The sequence below is a fragment of the Mus caroli genome, chromosome 15, assembly GCF_900094665.2.
Source record: "Mus caroli chromosome 15, CAROLI_EIJ_v1.1, whole genome shotgun sequence".
Classification (NCBI taxonomy): Eukaryota; Metazoa; Chordata; class Mammalia; order Rodentia; family Muridae; genus Mus; species Mus caroli.
In genome coordinates this window covers 49458336-49484221 of record NC_034584.1, presented here as the reverse complement: position 1 = coordinate 49484221, position 25886 = coordinate 49458336, and the positions used below count along the sequence as shown (strand labels likewise).

Below are 25886 nucleotides of genomic sequence, written 5' to 3'. Positions count from 1 at the left end.
AAAAATATTAAAAATCAAAAAAAAGAAGAGATATTGACAAAATGTATTAAATAAAATTGAAAGCTGGGGTGGAAAAAAAAAAGAAATTTAAGGGAAAAAAAAAAAAAAGAAATGACAGACACTGCCATACTCTTGAGAAAGTTTCTCCTAGCTTACACTTAGTGACACTCCGTTTGATCTCTAAGTCATTTATATTCTTGGACAACAATAGCAGCAGGAGAAGACTCCATCCCTTCAGTTCCGAGGAGACTAACTTAATGCAAGCCACCTGCTATATGCCAATGAACTGCTGACTGTCTTAAACTTTAAACTGCCAGTGTGTTCTCTAGTGTAGATGGATGACTTCAAAGGCCAAAATCACACCAAATCAATTAAAGTTACCAAATTGTGACTCATAACTGAAGAGGACTCCATACTAGCCGTTGCTATAATTTTCTTGAAACGCAAAACTGGTATTTTCTAAGAATGTTTTATATTATTTATAGGTATGTGCATGCTTGTGTGAGCATATGCCACATGTGTGCAGTTGCCCTTAGAGACCAGAAGAGAGTGTTGGATTCCCTGGGGCTGAATTTATAGGTGGTTGGGAGATGCCCTCTCTGGGTGCAGGGATATGAACTCTGAAAGAGCAGCAAGTACACTTATCTTCTCAACCAAATCTCTAGCCCATCTTAATTGTCCTTTATCTTTAAATGAAGAGCAGGAGTTTGTGCCTCTCTGTATAGTGTTAGCTATCCTAGAACTTACTCTGTAGACAAATATGGCTTCAAACTCACAGAAATCCTCCTACCTCTGCTTCCTGGGTGCTGGGATTAAAGGCATATGCCATCACTACCTGGCTTTAACTTGTTTTTAAAGACTCTCACTATGAAGCCCAGGCTGACCTTGATCCTTTTTCCTCAACCTCCCAAATGCCAGTGGTACAGGTGTGAGCCACCATGCCAGGTTTATATAAATTTCTCTAGCATTTCTACTCTGAGATCTTTGATAGCAGACTATCCGGAGAAAATCCATGCCTTAGCAGGATATTAGTAAGAGTGGCTCTTTCTGGGGCTGTCGAGATGGCTCAGCGGGTAAGAGCACTGACTGCTCTTCCAAAGGTCCTGAGTTCAAATCCCAGCAACCACATGGTGGCTCACAACCATCCGTAATGAGATCTGACGCCCTCTTCTGGAATGTCTGAAGACAGCTACAGTGTACTTACATATGATAAATAAATAAATCCTTTTTAAAAAAAAAAGAGTTGCTCTTTCTAATCTCCCAGTTTATAAATCTTGGCAAGAGACTCTGATATATGAATGTTTAATACAACATATCTTGCTTATTGAGCCTCAAATATTTTAAGTTGCCCTCATGATACTTCTCCCTGGCCTGAATGTTCCTCTTCTGAAAGATGCTAGCTTTAGCATTTTTAGATGTAGCAGATCTAATCTAGCAAAGCACATAATAACTAGGCTTTAGGCTAGAGGCCGGGCTGAAAGATAATTTTTCATCGACTCTGGAAAAACTTCATTAAGAGAGAGATAAGGTCCCTAAGAGTCCTCTCCAAGTGTATAAAAGCTATAGCTAGGTAGAAAGTCAGTGCTGCCATCGGGTTGTGACTGTTGACACTAAAGCCCCGTGACCTGCTTAGAGGAGCTTGCTAATGCTATACTCTTGGGACATAGCCTTGTTAGTGGCAGCCACAAATGGTCTCAAGGCTCAGCTGAGTTTTCCTGGAAGAGGAATGTCAGGGTCATTTGGATCTGAGTCCAGACTATCCTAGGAATTTTCTTCCCATTTTGAGCCATAGATCTCATCTTGCTTTTCTGGCTTCTTCCAGACCCTCCAGGGTCATTCGCCTTTGTGATCTAATCCAGTGCCTTTTCACCAGGGGACTGGAAATAAAGGAGGAGAGTTTCTGTTTGCAATGGCTGTGATGCTAATAGTGGGGTCCTCACCCCCATTGAAAATGCCATTGGGGGGAGGCAATTGCTTCCTGCACACTGCCCAGAATGAATGAATACTTTGGTGACCACACAAAGAGGGACATTTAGTTACTCCAGACGGGCCCTCTGCTCTCCTTTGCAGCATCACATGCTGTCAAAGTAGCTTCTCTTAGGATTGCACAACACACAAAAGGAGATACAGGAGATGGTCTCAGCTTGCATCTCCACTTGGAAGCCAGCCCTTTGCTACTCATTGCTTTATCCAAATTCTCATAACAGTGACTTAGCATCCAAGATTTTGAAGACTAAACCAGGTCCCCATGAGGCAAGATTAGAACAATGATTCATCAAAAGGATCCCAAGGTTCTGTCCTTCTGTGTGAACCTCCTGCACAGAGTTCTGGTGCCAGAATTTAGTCCTGGACTAAATTTGTGCCGCCCATTGGTGCATTGGCTCTCCACAGAACGTCTTTCAACAGCTGCCAATCAGACATTCCTAGTCCAAAGTCTCCTCTGGGGAGATTCCTTCCAGGCTCACACACCTTTGTTGCATTAACTTAGTATCATTTGTACACTAAGTCCAACTTGTGCTGCTAAATTTGCAAGCTGTGTCAATAACCAAGGTTGACTTATAGTTTTCTTGAGTGATCTTGGTGTCACGATTATTCTGGCTTCATAAGAAAAGCTAGAAAGAATCCTAATATGATCTTTGTCCTGTCCAATGACCCTGCACCTTCTTGATGCTGATTCATGGACATTTCCATTTTCTCTTCCTCTCTTATTTTAGATCTACTTCATTTTCCCATGTCTTGGCTCTGGTTTAGATGTCTCCACATAATTTTTTTCTTCATATATGGATTTTCATGGTCACTAGCGCGCTGAGGCACTATCTCGGCTCCAACTGTTTCTTTTCCACTTATAATCACAAAATCAGTATGTTTTGACAAAAAAAAAATAGATAAAAAAGACTTGTCCAATTTCCAATTTTTGAGAGCAAAGTTCTGCTCCATTGTCAAGTTCATTGCTTTGTTTTTCAGCTTATCTTTGCATTTGTCATTAATCCTCTTCTGTTTTAACTTTGGTTTGATAGCCAGACGTTCTTTTTGTTATTCGTTTATTGTTTTGTTTAGTTCTTCATTAATATGGCCCTGCTCTTCCTTTGCTACTGAACATGTATGGACAGCATCACAAAAGCTTTCACTTCCTGTTTAATCCAAGAGTTACTTCAGGGAAAGTAGTAAGACATAAATCTCCCTCCGTGTGGTAGTGCAATCCTTCACTCCCAGCCTGGGATAGGCTCAAGACCTGGGTGTTCAAGGCTCACCTCTGCTACTGAGTGAGCTTGAGGCTAGTCTGAACTACATGAGTCTTTGTCTTCAAAAGTAATAATAAACTGCCGGGCGTGGTGGCGCATGCCTTTAATCCCAGCACTCGGGAGGCAGAGGGAGGCGGATTTCTGAGTTCGAGACCAGCCTGCTCTACAAAGTGAGTTCCAGGACAGCCAGAGCTATACAGAGAAACCCTGTCTCAAAAAAACAAAAAAAAAAGAAAAAAAGAAAAGTAATAATAAACCATAATTCTATATGCTATCAAAGTAATATAACTGACCCACCCTTCAACCTCAGTATTCCGGCTTAATGTCAGAATTTTATAGCATATCTGGAAGAATATATGACTATTCTCCTTTTGTAGTTCATTCATAAAGAAATCAGAGAAGAGGTGGAACGTCCAGTGGTTTTGTGTATATAGCGTTTCAGCTTGAATTAATTTATTTCAGGTGAGAAAACTGATCCACAGAGACTGAGCAGCCCTTATGGGCAAGGACTTGAGCAGATCCCAGCAGGCAGCCTCGGTCTCCTTAGATATCTATCAGTCAGCTAATCATCCATGGATCTGCCCATCACATGTGCAGAAAAGCAGCCATAAAATCTCTTTCTCAAATCAAGTGTCTGCTCTTAAGAATTCCTTCCCCAAACATGGTAACTCTAGGTTTCAAGTAAGCTAGGCAAGGAAACTGGCCACATCTGTCTCATAGACTCTATTTTTTTTTCACTTTACATCCCAATTATTGCTGTCCCCACCCCATCCCACCCACACACAGACACAGTCCCTCCCCCATCCCCTATCCCCTTTTCCTCTGATACCAGGTCATGGGTATGGGAATATACACACATGATCACGTGTGTATATTCTAACTCTAAGAGCCTTTGTCTTTTTATCAAAGCATTGAAGTTCCTATGTCCAGGTGCTGCATGACAATAATTGACATGTGGCATTTAAACTGAACACATTTCAAATCTTTTAGCTAGTTAAGTACCTACATTCCTCTTAGCAGTTTGGGAGGAAATGGCTATGTTTATAAGAGGGGAGCTAAAGCTTGCACAGAGAGCCTATCTTTAAGTTCCTTTTGTTGTTTACTTTAAGTTAGGATGAGCAATGGCATATTGGGAGAAGTAGAATCTTAGTTTTCCCAAGCTTTTCTGCCAAGTCACCAAACTTTTGGGCAAAGAAGTAGAGACAAGAAAAGTCTCAATTTCTATTTAAGTGCCGTGAGATATTTTAAAATTTACCAAAAAAAAAAAAAAAAGTCAAAGCCTCATTTGTTGAAACTTTGCCCAAGAGTCTGAATAAACAAATAAAACTCTGCTTTCATTTTTTCCCCCTTCTTCTTAAAAACATTGTGTCAGAAATGGCTACTTACTTCTGATATCAGAAGGTACAAATCAACTTGGAGAGAGCTAGCAATGCAAAGCATGAGTGTGGTCAAGACACCGTCATAACCTTACAAACAGCCTTCAAGCATCCCTATCAGTGACCATTCAGCCTGCTTCTAGTTTGTGTATTTGTTTTATCAAATCGCATTTGTGTAGTTAGGTTTAATAAAGAGCAAAGACCCAAGAGAAGCCATTAACCAGTGCTTACAGGCACGCAAAGAATTCTCAGCTTAGCATACAGCCGGTTTTATCAAAAATTCCTTCAAATATTTATTCAGTAGTTGTACTGCTTGCCAAGACTTAGACATATACACAAGTAAAGCTTGACGAGTATTCCCACCAATCATTGTTTGATTTACAAAATAAACCCTACAAACGTAAACAGAATTGTCCTTAGCCACCTGCTCTACACAGATGCTGCTGACCCAGGGTCTGAGAGAGACACTTATTTATGGCACTGGAATTATCCTTCTAACACTTACAGAGCTTCACTCCATGTGTTCCCCCCAATGGAGCTCGCTTACAATTCCATTAACAAGCTAACCGCGAAGCTAAGAGAAATATGAAGCAGGATGGAATGGTAGCTCAAAATGGTGGCATGTCCTCACCAATAATATCAGTAAGATAATGTCTGTCCCTGGTAAGGTTGTGATAGGGTGGAATTTTATTCATCTGTAAAGAAAAATGAAATCACGACATTTGCAGGAAAATGGACGGAACAGGAAAATACTCTGTGAAGCAAGGCATCTTAGACCCAGAAAGACAAGCTCTGCATAATTACACTCAAAAACGAGATTTTAATTTTCATATGTATGTGTGGAGGGTATAGTTTGTATAAAACTCACAAAGCCAGAGAGGGAACCATGAAATGAGAAAGGATATCTTAAGAAGGGTAGATGGGGGTGGGAGGTTGATATAATCTGTGTGACATGAAGGCAGGAGGAGGGTGCTGGGGAAGAAGGGGGCCAGCAGGAGTATAGGGGTGTGGGGCAGGGACCTACAAAAAAAGTATTAAAATGCCATGCTGAGAGACATTACCTTGGAGAGATGGCTCAGTGGTTAAGAGCACTGACTGCTCTTCCAGAGGTTCTGACTTCAATTCCCAGCAACCAGGCAGTGGCTCACAACCATCTGTAATGGGATTTGATTCCCCTTCTGATGTGCATGAAGACAGAGCATCCATATACAGGAAATAGATGAATAAATAAAATTTTCAAAGTTAAAAACATTACCTTGTATGTTGATTTTTTAGAACTAATTTTTAAAAAAATGATCACCATAATAGCACTCAAAAAGTTCTAATTTTGGCCCTTGGGTGGTAGATTAATGGAAAGGAAAAGGAAATGGTGATAAGCAGTGATTTTGCAACCTAGACAGGGGCTACAGAAGGAAAAAGAACAAAGAGCCTTCTATCTCCCTCACAGCAAGGGTATAAGACCGGCTTGGCAGAAAGGTTTAAAATGAAGATCCAAGATAATTATGAAGGCGGTCATTGCTTGCCTATGCAAACTGCTGTAGACAGTTCTGAGCACATTCCTATCCATTTTTATCACACTTCAAGAAGGTTGGAAATGATCTGCTTTCTGACCATGTGAGCCACCTCACCCAAGAGCCATTCACAGGTTTCTTAAGGGGAAAAAAAAAAGGCTTCGAGATTGTCAAGGACAAGTTTGGGCATAGAAGGAATGGAGAAATGTGAGCACGTTTTAGTCCTAGGAAAACTGAGAGTAAGAAGTATGTATCAAGTGTCTTCATCCATTCAAAGTCCTCATGCAGAGGATAAAAACTGGATTCTTTGGTTTGGACTGATGCAAATTCAAAGTCCGACACTGAGGAGAGTTGAGTTTCCTCTGTTAGAAAACTGGGGTCACAATCTGGGTGTCTCCAGGGAAATGTCTCCAAGGAACAACAATATGAACTAACCCTAGAGCTCCTAGGGACTAAACTACCCACCAAAGAGTAAACATGGTGCAACCCATGGCTCCACTACATATGCAGCAGAGGATGGCCTAGTCGGCCATCAAGGGAAGGAAAGGACCTTGGTCCTGTAAAGGCTGTATGCCCCAGTGTAGGGGAATGCCTGTGCCAGGAAGTGGGAGTGGGTGGGTTGGTGAGCAGGGAGAGGGGATAAGGGGCAGGGGGTTTTGAAGAAGTGTCTCCGGCTTGAGCGGGTGTGATGAAGTGGGATTCAGGATGACCTCAGCACTCCTTTTCCAGTATTGTTTGTTCATAAGGTCTTGTTAGTTTGTTTGCTCGTCCGAGTTCCTTTATTGTTTGTTTGTTTGTTGCTGTTTGGTTGGGTTTTGTTGCTGTTGTTGTTTGTTTAAAGCAGGCACCCCCAAGCTGAGCAGATGGCTTGCTGGGAAATTGTTTGGCAAGGGTAAGGACCAGACTTCCAGCATTCACAAGAGAGCTAAGAGAGTCAGACCGTGGCCTTTAATCCTGTCTGGGGGAGAAGGAGAGACAGTAGATCGCCGAAGTGAGCAGAGCAGGTGAAGCAGCCAAAGCAACAGGATCTGGGTTCAAGTGAGAGACCCTACTTCAATATGCAAGGTATAGAATGATCACAGAAAATGTCTAAAGTCAACCTTAGACCTACACACACACACACACATACATATACATACACACACATACATGTACTTGCACAAACATATACACACATGCATGCATGCACACACAAATACACACATGCATACAAGCATGGACACACATATGAACAGGCATGTTATACACCAAAACACATTTAAAAAAAAAGAAAAGCCCTCACACTCCCACAGGCCTATCTGGTCTAGGAATCCCTCAGTAAACCCCTCTGAGTCTAGGCTGAGTTGCCAGCTAAAGCTAACCATCGAAACGCTGATCACAGAATGCCAAAGCACTGCCCTTCCTCCTTCATGAGGGAAGCTTTACCAAGAGCAACAGATCTCATCTGGGTGTAAAAACGCCTTTATGGGTGGCACCAGCATCCAGCCTCCCGAGGAGTAGCAACACCCAGCTAGCTTGGTGACCTTAGAAATTCTTTTACCTTTCTAGATGGTGATACTGGAAAACCTCAGATGGCATTTTAGCTCATAACTTAACAAATTCATATGCATGCTCAGCAATAAATACTGATTAATTTTCTATAAGTGATCAGTGTCCAGTTCAAATTGGTTGTGTTGGATGACTTCCAATTGGCTTCAGGTAGACGGCACTTGAAATCAGCAGTCACCGGTCAGATGTGAGCCTTGGGGCTGGATGGTCCTAAGGAGAGGACACTCCTTTCTTCCAATAGCATGGGGCTCTCCAAAGGTGCCACTCTTCACTAGTTCTTCCTAGGAAGTTAGCAATGGCCCTGTGAGAGCTATTCCTTTATACAAGAGCTATTAGAAACTGGCCCCAGACATGCAACTATGGAATGAGTTGAGGAAATAGCTAAGCAGGTTAAGTGCTTGCCACACAAACATAAGATTCTCTGTGCAGCAGCCCCTAGAACCCACATAAACCACACGTGGTAGCATGCGTTTTTATTCTCCATGCTGGGTAGGCAGAGACTGGAGGATTTCTGGAGCCCACCGGCCAGCCAACCTAGTGTAATTGGTGAGCTCCAAGCCAGTCAGAGACCTTATCTCAAACAAAAGTAGAAGTAAATAACTCCTAAGGAGGGATACACAAGGGTGACCTCTGGTCTCCATGGTTAGTCACTTCTGAGCATATACTCACGTATACAAATGTACACACACACACACACACACAGCTGCTTCAACACTCTTAAACTAGATGTGTAAGTTTTGAGATAGAAGCCAGAGCCATCTCAGAAGTATAGCAAAGTAGTGACAGCTACTTGACACAAGAATGTTCCATCATCTGGCTTTCGTCTCCCCTCTGCTCCTGCTTCTAAGGACTGACAGAACTCCTCCACCAGGGAAATAAGAGCTTATCTTAATCAAATGTCTGTCCTCAGTAGAGGGCTAACGTCCCTTCTCACCTAGGCATCTCCATTCAGAAAGGCTTCTCTGGTCCTCCCAGTGAGAGGCAGATGGCTTTCCCCTGGTGCCTAAGAGGCTAGCCTTTATTTCCCGCTCTATGGGTTTATTATCAAACTGTAGTTATCAGTTGCATTTCTACTTTCAGAAGTGCAATACTGTATTTTGAGTATTTAGCACAGTGACAGTACATGGCAAGATGCTGGGCTGGAGAGGAAGACAATCAAATTCATTGTTTTAAATTCTCAATTCAGTTTGTGCCCTTCTCCACAGAAGCCAAGACAAAAGGTCATCCAGGAGAGCATCTTTAATAAAGGGCTCCTGACAGCCCACACAGGCCTGTGGCAAAGGCTCGCCTCCCTCTACCACAATGTTCACAGCAGCTCAAAAAGAAAGAGTCTGGTACCACTCCCTGTAGGGACATCTGCCAGGGTAGTTTCACCAGCCACTAACAGAAAAATGAAACATGACAATTGGTTTAGAACCAGGCATGGTAGCTCATGTCTGTAATCCCAGCACATGGGAGGCTAAGACATAAGGGTGGCTGTGAGTTCAAGACTAGAAATAGCTACATAGGCAGCAGTAGCTGGTTACGCAGTGAGGTCCTGGCTTAAAAGGAAGCAGGAGAGGGATGCAAGACTGTGCAATGGGTAAAAGTGTGTGTTGTGCAAGCGTGATGACCTGAGTTCAAACCCACAGTGAAAGGAGAGAACTAACTCCAAAAACTTGACCTCCACGTGGATACATGGCATATGTCCACGCACACACTCATGCACACACAACACATACAGGAAAGAGAGGAGGGATGCTACAGATTTAAATTGTTCAACCTTGGGGGAATTTGGGTCTCTAAGCTCTGCATTTCAACTGCACTCTTGGCTCTCATGACGCCCCACAGATGTTCCTCTCTAGTCACAATGATAGAGCCAAAAGGAAAAGGAAAAAGAAAAAGAAAACAAAAAAACTATAGAAGTTTTTAGGAGGAAAACAAAGAAGAGAAAGAAGCAGGAGAAAAAAAAAGAGAGAGAGACCACTTTTTTTCAACCAGATTCTGAAGTCAGCTTGGTCCTCAGAAGTCCCTAGATCCCCCTGCTTCCCACTGTCTCTGCTTCAGCTAACAGCACCTGGACTCAGCTCGCACCATCCCCTCCAGTTGTGCACACATACCCTGCTGCCCCACCCCAGCAGAGAAACTGGTGGATAAAGTGTCCAAAAGGATATGGGTTGAGACCCACTGGCCTTTCCTTAAGAGTCTTTCTGTCACTTGCTAGACCTCACTTGTGATCCCAGGGAAGGTATCCTATTTCTCTGGAGTTCAGTGGTTTTATACCTAGAAGGGAAATTGTATTTAAGTCCCAACGTAATGGGGAGATTTGTGGGGAGGGGGTGTGTGTTGGTTTTTGGTTTGGTTTTGTTTTGTTTTGTTTTGTTTTGTTTTAGAGAGAAAGGAGTAAATACTCAGAATGTGCCAATACTTCTGCTACAGTTTGGGTTATCTATGTCACCCAAAGGACCAGTGTATTTAAATGCCTGGCCCTCTGGGACATGGTAGAAAATCTAAGGGGGGGAGTCTACAGAAAGTCTTTCCCGGGGAGCCCCCTTTCCCTTCTTCTCATTTCTCTCCCTTGTACACAATGTAAATGATTTTGCTCCACTACAGGCTTCCAGTTGATGATGTACTGCCCTTCCACAGGCCCAGAGCCTCAGAGCCAAACTCATCATTTTGAACAAGACCTCCTCAACCATGAGCCAAGCACATTCTCTCTCATTCTAATTATTTCAAGTATTTTGTTATAGTGACAGAAAGCTGAGTAATACATCTTCTAACACATGCAGAGAGAGAGAGAGAGAGAGAGAGAGAGAGAGAGAGAGAGAGAGAGAGNAGTATTTAAAGAGGGTTAAGAAAAATTATAATGGTAGCTCACGCATGTATAATTAAGTTAAAAGAAACAGAAAGACTTAAAGCCCAGAGCTGGCAAGACAGAAACAGAGAAAAAGAGAGAGAGAGAGAGAGAGAGAGAGAGAGAGAGAGAGAGAGAGAGAGAGAGAGAGAGAGAGAGAGCAAGAAAGAGAGAGACACACATAGAGAGAAAGAGGGGGAAACAAGACAAAAAAGAGAGACAGGCAGACAGAGAGACAGACAGAGAGAGCAAGAAAGAGAGGCAGACACACATAGAGAGAAAGAGAGGAGAACAAGGGCAAGAGAGAGAGAGAGAGAGGTCATTATCCCCATGAGAACAGGAAGCAGTCTACACTCAAGGCTTAATGTCTAGAGGAGTCACGGGACCTTTGCCCCTCTTTATTTTTTTTACCAGGAGTACGCAAGAATGATTACTTCCTTGACATCTTGACATCCATCACTCTCAGGGACATATGTTCTGAGACAAAAGTCACTGTTGGTTCCTTCCCTTTAAACTTGCTTCCCATCTTCTCCATGGCCAGTCCCTCCCAGCAATCATCTAGGGTCTCCTGCACCAGTGCCATAATCCCAGATAAAGTGTTAGCTCAGTGCTGCTCCAACAGCACAGCCTCCACATGCAGGGATTCAAAAAGACTTAGAGAGATTGTCAATTATACTCTGCGGGCCAGGAAAACAGCGGTCACTTGGCTGAATTGGATGAAGGTTGACTGCAAAGCTGAAGTCACATCTCTATGGAGGATGTTGGCAACAACCAGGCCAAAAGAAAAGAAACAGGGGAAAGATCCTTGTACTCTCTTTGGTGACCGTGGGAAGTGAGATCTAACGGGAATGTGCCCTGTGGTCTCTTCCTAGTAGGTGAGGGGCTCCCCAGACTCACTCTTCAGTCTCTCTCCTTTGCTCAGTCTATCCTGGAGGCCAGTCCTGGATGGTTTTGAAAAGCATGGAAGGCTAGAGACTTCTCTGAAATCTTCAGCTGGACTCTGAGAGGTCCAGGACTAGGGCCAAAAAGCTCCTCCCATCCATCCTGAACCCTGGGAGCCATCCAAAATGACTCCGGTTCCAAGGAATCCTGCCCAGAGAATTAATAATTAAGAGGCCCCACTAGGGTGGCTCCTGTCCCTTCCAAGGGACCTGTTGGAGGTCAGGGCTATAGTGGAGGTTCAGGATTATCCTGGTTCAAGGACCCTGAAGCAGAAGAAGAAGATACCCAGTATTTATTAAAAGACTAAAAAGATGCCCTATGTAAAATGGGTAAAGCCGAAGGGTATCCTAGTAGATGAATAAAATTAATCACAAAGGGCTTATACAGTATAATTCCATGTATATGAAATCCACCAGACTGGATGACAAGTTGGGAAATTACTATCCAGAGCTGTAGGTTTTCTGTTGGAAATACTAAAAATGTTCTATATCTTTTTAGAAAATTAAAAAAAAAAAAAAAAACATGTGGCCGGGTGTTGGTAGCACACGCCTTTAATCCCAGCACTTGGGAGGCAGAGGCAGGCGGATTTCTGAGTTCAGGGCCAGCCTGGTCTAGAGAGTGAGCTCCAGGACAGCCAGGGTTATACAGAGAAACCAGAGAAACCCTGTCTCGGAAAAAAAAAAAAAAAAAAAAAAAAACATGTGGCCGGGTGTTGGTAGCACACGCCTTTAATCCCAGCACTTGGGAGGCAGAGGCAGGCGGATTTCTGAGTTCAGGGCCAGCCTGGTCTAGAGAGTGAGCTCCAGGACAGCCAGGGTTATACAGAGAAACCAGAGAAACCCTGTCTCGGAAAAAAAAAAAAAAAAAAAAAAAAAACATGTGTATTTGGTGTGGATGTCCGTGGAGACAAGAAGAGGCTGTCCAATCCCCTGGAGCTGGAATTACAGGTGTTTATGAGCTGCCAAATGTCCTTGCCTGGATTCGAACTAACCTAACCCTAACCCTCTCTAGAAGAGCGGCAGGTGTTCTTAACCACTAAGCCCTCTCCAGAAACCTAAAATAATTCTTAATCTGGGGTGTGTACTGCACATTTTAAATCTACTAAAAGCTCCTGAGTTATGCACTTTAAATGTGTAGATTGTATCCTGTGTGAAATGATTATCGAGTAAACTGTTTACAACACAAACAAGGAGCCAGGCATGGTGGCATATGCCTGTAACGCCAGCACTGAGGGAACTAAGGCAAGAGGGTCCTAGAGTTCCTAGCCAGCTGGGGCTACCTGATGAGTTCCAGGCCAGTCATGGCACAACCTGTCACAACAAAATAAATAACAAAACAAACAAACCAAACCAAATCAAACCATCAAAGAAACATATTAGAAAATCTGGCATTGGGTCCAGGTGCAACAAAACCCCCTCCGTGTTATTCTCTTAACTGCAGATCTAAATTCCTTCTGTCCGACCCTCCATTCACCCACCCACCCATTTCTAATGTAATAGTGAGGCTACCTATAGAAGTGGAGTCCCTCATCAGCAACAGAACACCCAGTCTCCTTAGTGCAGCCACCCTGAGCCTGCTTGCTACTCCATCCTATAAAGAAGTGCCTTTGGTCCTTTGGTAGAAGCTGAGGCCAGGACCTCCAGTAACTGAAGATTGAGAAATCTCATTTTCTCCTAACCGTGGTGTCACAGAGGGCTTCCTCCTATTTCTCTTCCTACTGCTAGTGCTCCACTTTAACACTTGTGACCAGCAAACAACTCCGCAAGGCTTCCAGCAGAGCCAAAGCCAGGCTGAGGCTCACACACCTGCAATCCTGCACTAGGGAGGTGGAGACGGGAGGAATGTGAGCCCAAGGTCTCCTCCCTCTGTTCTGAAGAAAACTTTTAGACCAGCCTGAGCTACAAACCACCCTGCCTAAATAAATAGATCTTTCTTTCTTGGAACTCCAGTCAGATCTAGAAGTCATTTTCAGGCAGTTGGCGGGGTTGGGGAGTGGGGAGCGGGGGTGAGAAGTGGGAGAGGGATTCATACCACTGTGAGAACTGCACGTGAGCGTCTTCAGAGGTGCTCTTCAGGGCAAGTTAACAGCTCTCCTGGACCTTGCCTAAGCAGCCCTGAGCACAAGACTAGCTACCCACTGAGCACCCAAGAACTCAGCACCAAGTTTGCATAATAACTCCAAACTGTGGCAGGTAACTAAGGCTACTGACTCGAAAGAATCACGGGGCTCCTCTAACCTAACCTAACCTAACCTAGCCCTGCTCCAAACTGTGCACACTGTATGCTAAAGCCCAACTTCTGCAGATGCTTCGGATGCCCACAAGCGGAACGCAAGAGGAGTTCGCAAAAATAAAAGGAAAAAAATAAATTAATAAGTGAAGAAGGTTCCTGCAGCAGCTTAGCTTGGTGGTTCCTCTCAAAGCAGCAACACTGGGAGCTTGGTATCATTCTACTGTCTATGAACTCTTACTGGCTACCCCCCTTTCCGTGCAGAGCCTGGTCCACAGCTGCCCCGACGTGCAGCAACAGTCCAGTGAATGCTTGGCAATGAGTGTTCTCCAAGGACTGGTCTCCCAATCCACTGCCAAATAGAATCTAAACAACGTTGTGCTCTATGCATACACGGTGCTTCCAAAAGACTCCGTAAGCCTTTACCAACTGAACTTGCTGGAGCCACCAGTACAGGGCTGCCAAATGCAGCCAATTCCAGCCCGGCGCCCACCGCACACAGACACCATGGGAGGGAGGGATCCTCAGAGAGAAACGGAGGGCTCCTTTGCTGTCCACACACCCGTCGGTCACTAGGCGCGCTTGCAATCTCTCTGCCCTGTGGTCCCCAGACAAGCATCTATCTGGGTGCATGGTCTCCTAGTTCACCCCTAAGGTCCCCGGCCACCCCGCGGGCACACGTGCAGTGGTTGGTCCTGGCAATCGCATCCGTCTGCAGGTGGCTCTCATTGGGGCTCTTTCTTCACCTATGAATTATGCAAAGCCGAGCGGGAAAACAGTAGGGAAAGACGAACTGACCTGTGCAGGGCAACGTTCCAGCCCAGGTTGGGGACCTCTTGGCGCCTAGGGAAGATTAGCCGCCGACTGGTTCTTAGCGGACCACTGCCCTGGCTCGCTTCCCTCAGAGTACCCTTTCTCAATTAACTTCTCTTTCCTGTCGTTCACTTTGTCCTCTCCTTGTCCCTCTCCCGTCGCCTCCTGCCCTACAGAGCTTCCTTCCCCTCGCCTCTCACCCAGGATCAGATAAGAGGAAAGAAACCGCTGCGCGAGCCAATTATAAAGCCAAAGGTGGTGGCAGGGGCGGGAAGTGGGGAGACAGACCCCCACTTTCCCTCCTCCTCTCTAGCATCCCCGCCCCGCTCGAGTTGCAGAGGAGCCCGCCCCACTCCTCCCAAGTTCAGCCCAAGGACTGGCAGCCGACCCAGGTGCGCGTGGCAGCCGAGTATAGAACGCAGTTGAGGAGCCCCTGGGTCCTCCCCACCCCCACACTAAAAGCAGTGCCCTGTGCCCCCGCCCCCCCCCGCCCCATCAGAACCCCGAGTCACTGGGAAATCTCCAGCACTCGTCCAGGCTCCATCCCCAAAGATGAGTTTTGCCTTCCCAAAGTGGGTCCTCTCTCCCTTGCTCTTCAAGTCCTAGGGTAGACATTTATTCAAAAGGAATCACTGGAAGAATGCTAAATTGGAGGGTTTTCTTGGTCGTAGAAACAAAATATGGACAGTTTTATGCGGTTAGACCTGCAGATCTCCTTTCCCCATGCTCAAAGATTACAGTCAGTAGGTTTGAGAGAATCCGAAGGACCCATCGTCTATAAAACTCTGGGGACTCTGGTCCGTGCGGGCCACACCCTTTGAGAAGTCATGTTCTGGGACGGCTAGAGATGCTCAGAGCTCTTGGTGGCTGGGGACTGGATCTGAGTTCTTGTCCTCTGGGCGCTTTTTTAAAAGGTCATCTTCCCATTTTGTGTCAGGCTAGCAAATGCCCAGGCGTCCAGTGTCACACCAGAAGTTGTCATCGGCTCAAATGGAGGGCGGGAGTTGCATACACGCCGACCATTTGTGAGAAAAGACCAAAATGACTATGATTTGATCAGTTCCAAGAGCAGGCGGTAGAGAATCAGTGAGAGGTACTCTCATACGTTCCCGAACCTGCCTCCAAAATGCCCTTTTGAGAGCACAGGAAGGGATGCGCTACACCATTCAAGGCGATTCCCAAGACCTTCTAACCTTCCAAGCTGTCCCTTAGGCTTTCTCCAAATTTGCATACTTCTCTCCAAATTTTCTCCAAGTGGCCTCTCTGCGTAGTTTCTGAACTTCGCCTTAAAGTGAAAAGGATCGCTATAGCCTCCTCCCTGAGACCCCGGGTCGGGATCAGTCTTGGCTTCAACTCCGCCACAGAGAAAGAAGGCTGCAATGCAGTTTGAAGATCCTTCTGTGCTTCATTAATGTGCGCTATTCGCCCGGGTCCCGGTAGTCGAACGCAAAGGCTAAGAACCCTGGAGCTCTTGTCTCTAGCTGCATATGTATCGAAAGATGGCCTAGTCGGCCATCAATGGAAAGAGAGGCCCATTGGACTTGCAAACTTTATATGCCCCAATATAGGGGAATGCCAGGGCCAAAAGAATGGGAATGGGTGGGTAGGGAAGTGGGGGGCGCTATGGGGGACTTTTGGACAACATTGGAAATGTAATTGAGGATAATACGTAATAAAAAAATAAAGTTAAATAAAGTGCTTGACCCAAAGGGAAAAAAAAAAAAAAAAAGAACCCGCACGCAGGACTGCCAGGGTGAGAGCGCCACCTGCCGCCTGCGTCGGGTTGGAGAACTGAAACCGACTTTTCTGGCAAGTAGGAGTCTGAATTCAAGGAGCATTTGTTCCTTGGATATATATCCTTTCCATTGTTTTACTCCTCAAATGTCTATTATTATCCCCTTTTAATAATGTACCAAGGTGCTAGTGACCACTGTGAACATCATTCTAAATCCCTTGGGGGGAGGTAGTTAGGAGTTAGATATGATATGGGAGAGGCAGTGCATTATTTAATTATGAAACACCAAAAATGGAAGACTCTCTGATGGTCATAAATTAAGAAATACATGTATAAACAAGTATGCAGAGAGTTTTATTAGACTTTTAGACGGGGTTGACAGGAGGACTCCTGGCCAGCCATCCTAGCCTTATTATTGAGCTCCAGGTTCAGTGAGAGACTTGGTCTCAAGAAATCAAATGGAGAATTAATGCAGCATTAACCTCGGGCTTACACAGGAATGCGCACTCACGCGCACACACTTTTACAGTTTGTATTATGAAATGTCATATTTTTTATTGTAACTAGCCTTTCCTTCATTGTCTTTAACTTTTGAATTGTGTTTGTTCCTTTGGGGGTTTTGTTGGTTTTGATTTTTTGAGACAGAATATCACTCAGCAGCCCATGCTGGCAACAAACACTCTACAATTGTTCAGCATCCAAGAACTGGAATTACAGAATAGTACCCATAGGCTCGGCTTTAATGTTTGAATTATTGCCTATCCCTTTCCATTGACATCAACTTCAAGTTAATGCTGAAACAGAAGGGCTGTTTTCAATCCGTGTTTCGGTCAGTTGTGGTTGTGAATGGGTTTCCAGCTCTTTCAAATGTGTCTACTCAGTGCTCCTTCAGTGAGTATCTTTTTGGTTTGGTTTGGTTTTCAAGACAGGGTTTCTCTGTGAAGATCCTGGCTGTCCTGGAACTCATTCTGTAGACCAGGCTGGCCTTGAACTCAGAGATCCTCCTGTTTCTGCCTCCTTACTGCTAGGAGTAAAGGCATAAGCCACCACTGCCCAATAAAAGATTAGATCAAGACTATGTTTCTATATGATTGCTTTCTTTTTGTTTGTTTGTTTGGCTGGCTGGCTGGGTGACTGGTTTTCTGAGATGGGGTTTCTCTGTCACTGTGTAGTCCTTCAATGCACATCTTCAAGATCAGCAGTCAGGCCGGGCGTGGTGGCGCACGCCTTTAATCCCAGCACTCGGGAGGCAGAGGCAGGCAGATTTCTGAGTTCGAGGCCAGCCTGGTCTACAAAATGAGTTCCAGGACAGCCAGGGTTATACAGAGGAACCCTATCTCGAAGAAAAAAAAAAAAAAGATCAGCAGTCAGAGTCTAATGAAGTATTGAGAGCTGAATCATGGAAACACTGCAAGAAGCATCCACTTCAAGTCTTCTCTTTTGGTCTAGAAAACACTGTATAGTTTGTTTTAGGACTTTTTCAAAACTAACTAACATTCCAGCTTCCCAACACAGATGGGAATTTTGGGAATATATCTGTATATCTGTTCCTATCTTGGGTATAATCCTATTTCTTTCTTAGATCTACACACACACACACACACACACACACACCACACACGGGGTTGGGGGAGCCGAAGGGGCTCCCCTGAAGCCTTGCACCTTGCATGAAAACTTTGTTTTTAAACCTGAATTTAAAAGTCTTGTTCTTTACTTTGGCAAATCTCTTTTGCTTCTGAGCTGACTATTCCTATACTTTAAAAAAAAGATTCATTTTATTCCATTTATTACATATCCTAAAATATATATTTTTAAAGATGGTGTCATGTGAGTTAAATAACATGTGCTTGTAGATCTAACCTATAATAAATAGAAGTTATATTCACACACTGGGGTTGTCATTTCCTCTTTTAAAAAAAGATATATTTATTTTTATTCTTCTATGCATTGGTGTTTTGCCTACAAGTATGTCTGGGCCTGTGAAGGCCAGAAAAGATTGCTAGATCCCCTGGAACAGGAGTTATAGACCACTGCAGTTAGGCCATACTCTGTCATTCAGGGTTTTCTATCTTCTCTTAGTCAAAGGTTGATATAAGTTCCAAATAAGACTAACTAGTAGTCACTGCCTCAAATGTGATATACATTACATTTACATTGGGATATAAAAGTGAAAATGATATTTTAAATTAATTTTTGGTTAGTTTACAAAGAAATGTGACATTTTCATGAATATTCATCATTCATTGTACTGTGTTTTTACACACACACACAGAGACAGATAGAGAGAGAGAGAGAGAGAGAGAGAGAGAGAGAGAGAGAGCCATCCCCTGTCCAATCCCACCCCTTTGATGGTTCCCTTCCTCCCATCAATTAGCTCCTACTTCTGTGTTCACAAACCACCCCCATCTTCCACTACTCCCTCCTGTTTCCCAGTCTCTTCTGACGTCATCTTCCCTCTCACCCTACTTGTTAACTTTCATGCCCTACACGCGCATACACATGCATGTGAATCTACATTCTTTATATTCAAGAAAACATATTCCGTTTCTTCTGAAGTGGGCTTGTTTTGTTTAACCTTATGAACTCCAGATCTATCTGGTTTCCTGGGAATTATTTCGTTTCCCTTTACAGCTAAATAAAATCCCATTATGTACACGCAGCGCATTTTCTTTATTCAGCCGTCTGTTGAGCAGACACTATGCTATTTGCTCGATTTCATCTCATTGCACACTAACTCTAAGGCCTGAAGGAACAATATGCTTGCTTGTACCTAACGCACCTCCAACATCCAGTAGGAATGGCCTCTCCACCTGACTGCCTTTTGACCCAGCACTGAAGCTGAACTTCGGGCCTCCGTTCTGATGAAATTGCCCCTGCTGTGTACTCGTTGTTCAATGTCTTGAATAGCAAACAGCCTTGCCCACATCTCCCAAACCATTTACCCCTCTCTTTCTGGAGATCCTGTCTCTGCCATGAGCAGTCCTCCATATGCCAGATGTGACTTCTTTTCCTGCAAATGGGGGAACTTTTTTTTTTTTTTTTGGTTTTTCGAGACAGGGTTTAGCTGTATAGCCCTGGCTGTCCTGGAACTCACTCTGTAGACCAGGCTGGCCTCGAACTCAGAAATCCACCTGCCTCTGCCTCCCAAGTGCTGGGATTAAAGGCATGCGCCACCACTCCCAGCTGGGGGAACTTCAAACAAGGCTGCTTTTAGCTGAGAATTCTTGAAGGGCTCTAAAGTTTTAAGAAAGCTTGCCCAGGTTCACCCAGGCTCAACGAAAACCCAATTCTAGACTCTAACTGTTTTAACTCCTGGGTCTGCGCTTTTATTATTGTGATAATAATATGGACAACCTCTTCCAAATAACATGAGTGATGCCTTCCATGTTTTTTTTTTTTACAGGTTTTGCTTTACAAAAATACATTTGAGTTTATCATCCTATATTTAGTACATTAACTCTGCAAGATTCGAATCACTCTGGAGGTTCAACTGATGCTGACTCATGCTGTCCTGTGGCACTACAGCTCCTTTCTGACAATCGCCATTCATACTCCTGAGCAAGTGATTAAGACATTCCTCATCTTTTCAACTCCGTGGCTGGGATCAAAGTCATGACGTTAATAGCAGCCAAGCTTTTCATGTGTGACAGCATGCTGTCAGGGCGTGCATGTTACATAAAAGGTTCTATTCATAGCATAATTGTGCTAGAGCAGGCCTGCAATTATCCATGTGCCAACCCCCCTTTCACTTTACAGTGAATTAGCTACCCCATCCAAATCCCCACAAAAGAGACAGTTGCAGATATTGCTAGATCAATGTCATAAAACTAAAAGTCAAGACTCTCGGCAATCATAATAACATCATCGTAAGAAGAGCCCTTATTTAGAGTCTTTAATTTTAGCTATGCTATAAGAACTCATTGGGCTTATTTTTGTTTGTTTAATCATTGTTTTACTAACATAATACAGGACTGGAGAGATTGCTCAATTGCTAGGGTACTTAGCTAGAATGCACAAAGATAACTTGAGCAAAATGGCACACATTTCCTAGCCCTTGGAAGATAAAGACAAGACCATCAGTTCCAAGTTATTCTTGGCTATGCATAAGGTTGATGACCAGTCTAGACTGCATGAAACCTTGTCTCCAAATAAAATTTGTATGTTCAGTTTTCAAAGTCAGGAATCCTGAAAATGTGAAAAGTGTAAATAATGCTATCTTGTGTAAATATCATCTTTTATTCCTCCATATCATCTGACATTTTTGCGTCTATACCTTTCTAGATAACATACATGTGCTGACTGACTGGTGTTTTTGTCAACTTGACACAAACTAGAGTCATTTCTGAAGAGGGAACCTCAATTGGCGGCCTGTGGGCAAGCATAAAGGCACTTTCTTCATTGATGATTGATTAGGACATGTAAGCCAAAGCAAACCCTTTCCTCCCCAAGTTACTTCCCCCACGCCCCAATATTAAATCTATCATTCTTTAAAGGTGGGAGACAGACACTGTCATGAAGTGTGTCATCAGAGAGCATCATCGTCACAGTGCATGGTGGAGCCTCACAAAAGGCTTGTCGATTTCAGTTAATTTCAGGAACCAGAAGAGAGAGTTCCTGTTGGAGGAGGAGGTCAATTTGCTTTGTCATGTTCTATAAGCCATCCATTATAAGCCTTCTTCAAGGAAGCAGATGTGGCAATATCAGCTCTGGCACAGAGCCTCGCAAAGTGTTTGTCACATTAATTTGAACAACTTTAATCTGTTGTGCCCCATGTGGTTGTCATCAGGTGTCAGGAATCTACCATGTGTATAGCTGGAAAGAAGTGTAAGACATGAACTGCTGTTGCCTGGGATGGTCCGGAGAGGCCATGGCAGGAAGCAGGGGACCTCAGAGAGCAAAGGAAATCACAAATGCAAACATCTTTGAAATGAGGGGACAGTTTCAAGGGCTGCCACACATCCAAAGAGTGAACATATGCTCTCTTCAGAACACTGATATGGTCAGCCGACACTCTCGGGAGGCCCTCTCAAGCACGAACATCAGATATTCTTGTGTGCTCACTTGTGAAAACCTTATTTCTCAGTGCAATAACAAGAGTATTTTTATGAGATCGCTGTTTTCCTTTCAAAGCTTCAGAAAACAAGCTGTCAGGAATAATCCTCACCATAAACATGTGCCTATAGGGAGAGGGCAAAGTAGTGCCTGTTTATGGGCGGGAGGAAATGGAAGTATAAAGAAATGAAATGGGGGCTGGAGAGATGGCTCAGTGGTTAAGAGCACCGGCTGCTCTTCCGAAAGTCCTGAGTTCAAATCCCAGCAACCACATGGTGGCTCACAACCATCTGTAATGGGATCTGACGCCCTCTTCTGGTGTGCATGAAGACAGCTACAGTGTACTTATAAAAATAAATAAATCTTTTAAAAAAAGAAATATGAAATGAAATGAAATGAAATGAAATGGGGGCTGGAGTGATGGCTCAGTGGTTAAGAGCACTGACTGCTCTTCCAGAGGTCCTGAGTTCAATTCCCAGCAACCACATGGTAGCTCACAATCATCTGTAATAGGATCTGATGCCCTTTTCTGGTGTGTCTCAAGACAGCTACAGTGTACTTATAAAAATAAAAAATAAATAAATCAAGAAATGAAATAGGTGTGGTAATAAATTCCTGTAACCATAGTTACCTGGGAGGCAGGTGTGAGAGGATCCCAAGTCTGATACCATCCTGAGGAACACGGTGAGACCTTATCTTAACAATTAAATATAAATTTAAAGGGAAAAAAATTAGTATTTTGTGACCCTGTGGCAGATTCCCAGGAAGTAAGACTGCAACAACTATATGGTCATCTCTCAAGATCAGTAATACGATTGGTCCCCCAAGGAAGACAAACACTTCATTTAGAACATAGAGGAGGACTCGGGTCCTTAAAGGGGTAGATACATTCCTTGCCCAGAAACACCTTGTCCAGGGACCCAAACTAAGGAAGAAATGCAACCTAGCCAAGTCTGATCCGTCAGCACTTGAGATAATGAAGCAATTTATGACAGCTTGTGATGATGGAATTGAACAAAACTGGAAAATCTTTCTACACAGGTCAAAAATGCATTTTTTAACCAAGAGAGTTCACGTCGGTGATCGAAAGGGGCACCCTTAACAGAGCCATTTAGCTGCCGGGTGCAACTAAGGACCATTAGCAACACCACAGGAACTTCCAGCTGTTTTACTCAGTATCAACCCCCACCCACGTCATAAATAATTCTGTTGCCGTTGGTATGACTTTTACCAAGCCTAAAGGAAGATGGTTTACATATTTGCTAAAGGAAGATGGTTTACATATTTGCTAAAATGACTGCCACCCTTCACTACTGTTGGTTATCTCTGAACAAAAGCAATTGGCTTGGTTGACCTTACACATTCTTTCCTTATTATTTTTTAAATACGAATTGATGATATAGCCAAATGGAATTTCCCTGGAGCCTCAGACTTCATTGTCCAACAGCAGCTGCTTCTTTGCACACAATCAATCTGGCTGGAATGTTCCCCACCCCTGTTCCCACATCTACCCAGGAAAGGGTCTACTACATCCTTAAATCTGTATTTCCACACTAAATTTAAGTTCCTTGATTGATTCTCAAAAAGAACCGTTGGCAAGACAAATTGGGGAAATTATCAACTCTATTTCCTGCCTCCAGGCAAGACACAATCTAAGCCATCCCAACTCCTCACACTGTCCTCAGGTTTCTGAAGGGAGAACCCCAGCCTCCCTTCACACTCACAGCCTTTTCACTGGGGAGCGCTTTTCACTTCCAGAAATCAAAGAGCTCCACAGAAAACTACGTCTCTACCCATACAATGTCTCCCAAAGACCAAAACAAACATAAAAACAAATATGCACAAAAAGTGGGTTGTTTTTTTTTTTCCAAGACAGGGTTTCTCTGTATAGCCTTGGCTGTCCTGGAATTCACTCTGTAGACCAGGCTGGCCTCGAACTCAGAAATCCTCCTGCCTCTGCCTCCCGAGTGCTGGGATTAAAGGTGTGCCCCACCACGCCTGGCCAAAAAGTGGGTTTTATGTCAAAGCTAGTAAATTATATTTTTTTAAATTCTGCTAAGTATTAAAATTATTCATCTCTAATATACAACATTTCAATAAATTTTAATATTTTAGCCAATAACATATGTTTATTGTGGAAAATTATAAAAAGAGAAATAAAAGAATCACATTGAATTCAATGCCTTAAGCAGATACTAGAAGTCTTACATAAAACTATTTCCTCTGCATATAAGGAGCTCAAAATATTTTATAATGACAAACTCACACTTCAACAATTTTATGACTCTTTATTACCAGTGACTGTTATGGAATCATTTTACCTATTTATAAATGAATGTCTATGTCATCATTTAAATTAAGTATATATTAATCATACAAAATGATGACTTTCATTATGAAATCTTCAAATATATAATGTACTTTGCATAGTTTTTTTTCTAATTTAATATATATTTTGGGCTGGAGAGATGGCTCAGCGGTTAAGAGCACTGACTGCTCTTCCAGAGGTCCTAAGTTCAATTCTGAGCAACCACATGGTGGCTCACAACCATCTGTAATGGGATCTGATGCCCTCTTCTGGTCTGTCTGAAGACAGCACATATATATACATATACACATTCTTTTTCAATTACTATTGCTGTTACATTTTGATTTTTGAAGCAGGTTCTCAGAGGCTGGGGATATGACGGAATAATTGCCTAGCATGCACAAGTTCTGGATTTAATACCAAAAACTGAAAGAGAAAGAGAGAAAGAAGGAAGGAAGGGAGGGAAGAAGGGAAGGAGGGGGGAGGGAGGAAAAGAGAGAGAGAGGAAGGAAAAAGGAAAGGGAATAAAAGGAAACTAAAGATTCTTGTTTAACTAGCCTAGGCTGGCTTCCCTAAACTGACTACATAGCTGAGGCTAGCCTTGAACTCCTGATCTTCAAGCTTCCTGGCCCAGGGCTGCCATGCACCGCTTTAAAATGTATTAGACTTTGAGTAACCGAGGTAAGATAGCCTGACAACTTTCCCACTGAAAACAACCCAAAACCTATAAGTAGATTTAAATAAAAGACCTCAACATACCCTGGAAATTGGCCTTTATGTGACAGCCTTTCAAATTCAAGGCTAGCAACACCCCCTTTCACTACCCCCCACCCCCATCCCCCCACTCATCCCCTGTCGAAAGAATTCTAGGAGACTGTCACTGAGAGCTGATGAGCTGAGAGGCTCCACCACCACTAAAAACCTGCATGAGGCTGCTCTGAGCACACAATAAGGATTTCTTCTACATCTTAAAGCTGGGTGAGTGAGTGCTGAGAGATTCCCCCTGCCCCCTCCCCCCCAGGGAATCTATATCCATAAGAGGTTGGGGCAATGGCTCAGTCAATAAAGTGGAAGCATGAGGACCAGACCCCAATCATTAGAGTCCACATTAAAAAAAAAAAAGTTGGCCACAGACAGGCAGGCAATGTGGGGACACACCTTTCATCCCAGCACTCAGGAAGCAGAGGCAAGTGGATGTCTGTGAGTTCTCAGCCTGCCCAATCTATAGAGTGAGCTCCAGGACAGACAAGGCTACACAGAGAAACTCTGTCTTCAAAAACAAAAAGTTGACACAGCCCCATATGGGTGTCTGTAGTCCCAGCACTGAAGAGATAAAGTCAAGAGGACCTCTGAGGTTTACCAGCCTGCGTTCGATAAGAAATACTGTCTCGAAATATGAGGTAAAGAGCAAAGGAGGAAGGCACCTGATTCTGATCTGTAGCCTCCACATGTGTGTGCACACATATGCATTTCTACCCACCCATACACAATGCATTCAAACACACGAAAGGCTTTAGTTATGTTAAAATGATCTCTGCTAGATGGTGACCCTCTACACTTAGCAGAAGTAAACTTGGCCATTCTGGAGAAAACACAGGCCTCAAATTCTTTCAGAATGGTAAAGTATATGTCTGTGTGGTGTAATAGACTCACATAACTTATGAGACAAGAGTTCATGAACAATGGCCAGCCGAGGACTGGGGCTGCAGCCGGATGGGGGAGTGCTTGTCTAGCATACTCAAGGATGAGTTCAATCCCCATATAGAAAAAAGAAAGATGAGAGGAAGCCAGCAGAGACGAGACAAGTAAACTACAGACTTAGATCAGCAATAGTAAGACTAATGAGCACATAAACTGAGATAAAATTTTAATATGCTATGAGCAGTTGAAAACAGTAATAAAAAATACTAAAGTAAACTTGGAAGGAAAAAAAATGGTGCTTCTGAAAAAGAAAACCTGGCCCTTCCGGTCCACTGCAGCACCAGGGTCCCTGGCCTGGGGAGTCTCCGGACACCCGCAAGGACCCACACAGGACCCTCCACGGGATCTTAAAACCTATGGTGAGTGGAACACAACTTCTGCCAGGAGGCAGGTTCAAACACCAGATATCTAGGCACCTTCCCTGCAAGAGGAGAGCTTGCCTGCAGAGAGTACTCTGAGCACTGAAACTAAGGATAGAGCTAGTCTCCCAGGTCTGCTGATAGAGGCTAACATAATAACCTGAGGAACAAGCTCTAACCAGAGACAACTATAACAACTAGCTCCAGAGAATACCAGATGGCGAAAGGCAAACATAA

The 25886-nt window shown here is 43.7% G+C and overlaps 1 protein-coding gene and 1 pseudogene across 4 annotated transcripts in view; one reads left to right on the top strand and one right to left on the bottom strand.

The window, feature by feature from the left end:
- Col14a1 (collagen type XIV alpha 1 chain) overlaps positions 1-14804 on the bottom strand; it is a 209322-nt gene extending 194518 nt beyond the window's left edge. For all 3 annotated transcript variants that reach the window (XM_029469983.1, XM_021183602.2, XM_029469984.1), the window contains exon 1: positions 14480-14804. The gene's annotated coding sequence lies outside the window, so the exon portion shown is untranslated. The remainder of the gene's footprint in view (positions 1-14479) is intronic.
- LOC110310553 overlaps positions 1-25886 on the top strand; it is a 29372-nt pseudogene that overhangs the window by 365 nt on the left and 3121 nt on the right. The gene's annotated exons all lie outside the window — the stretch shown is intronic.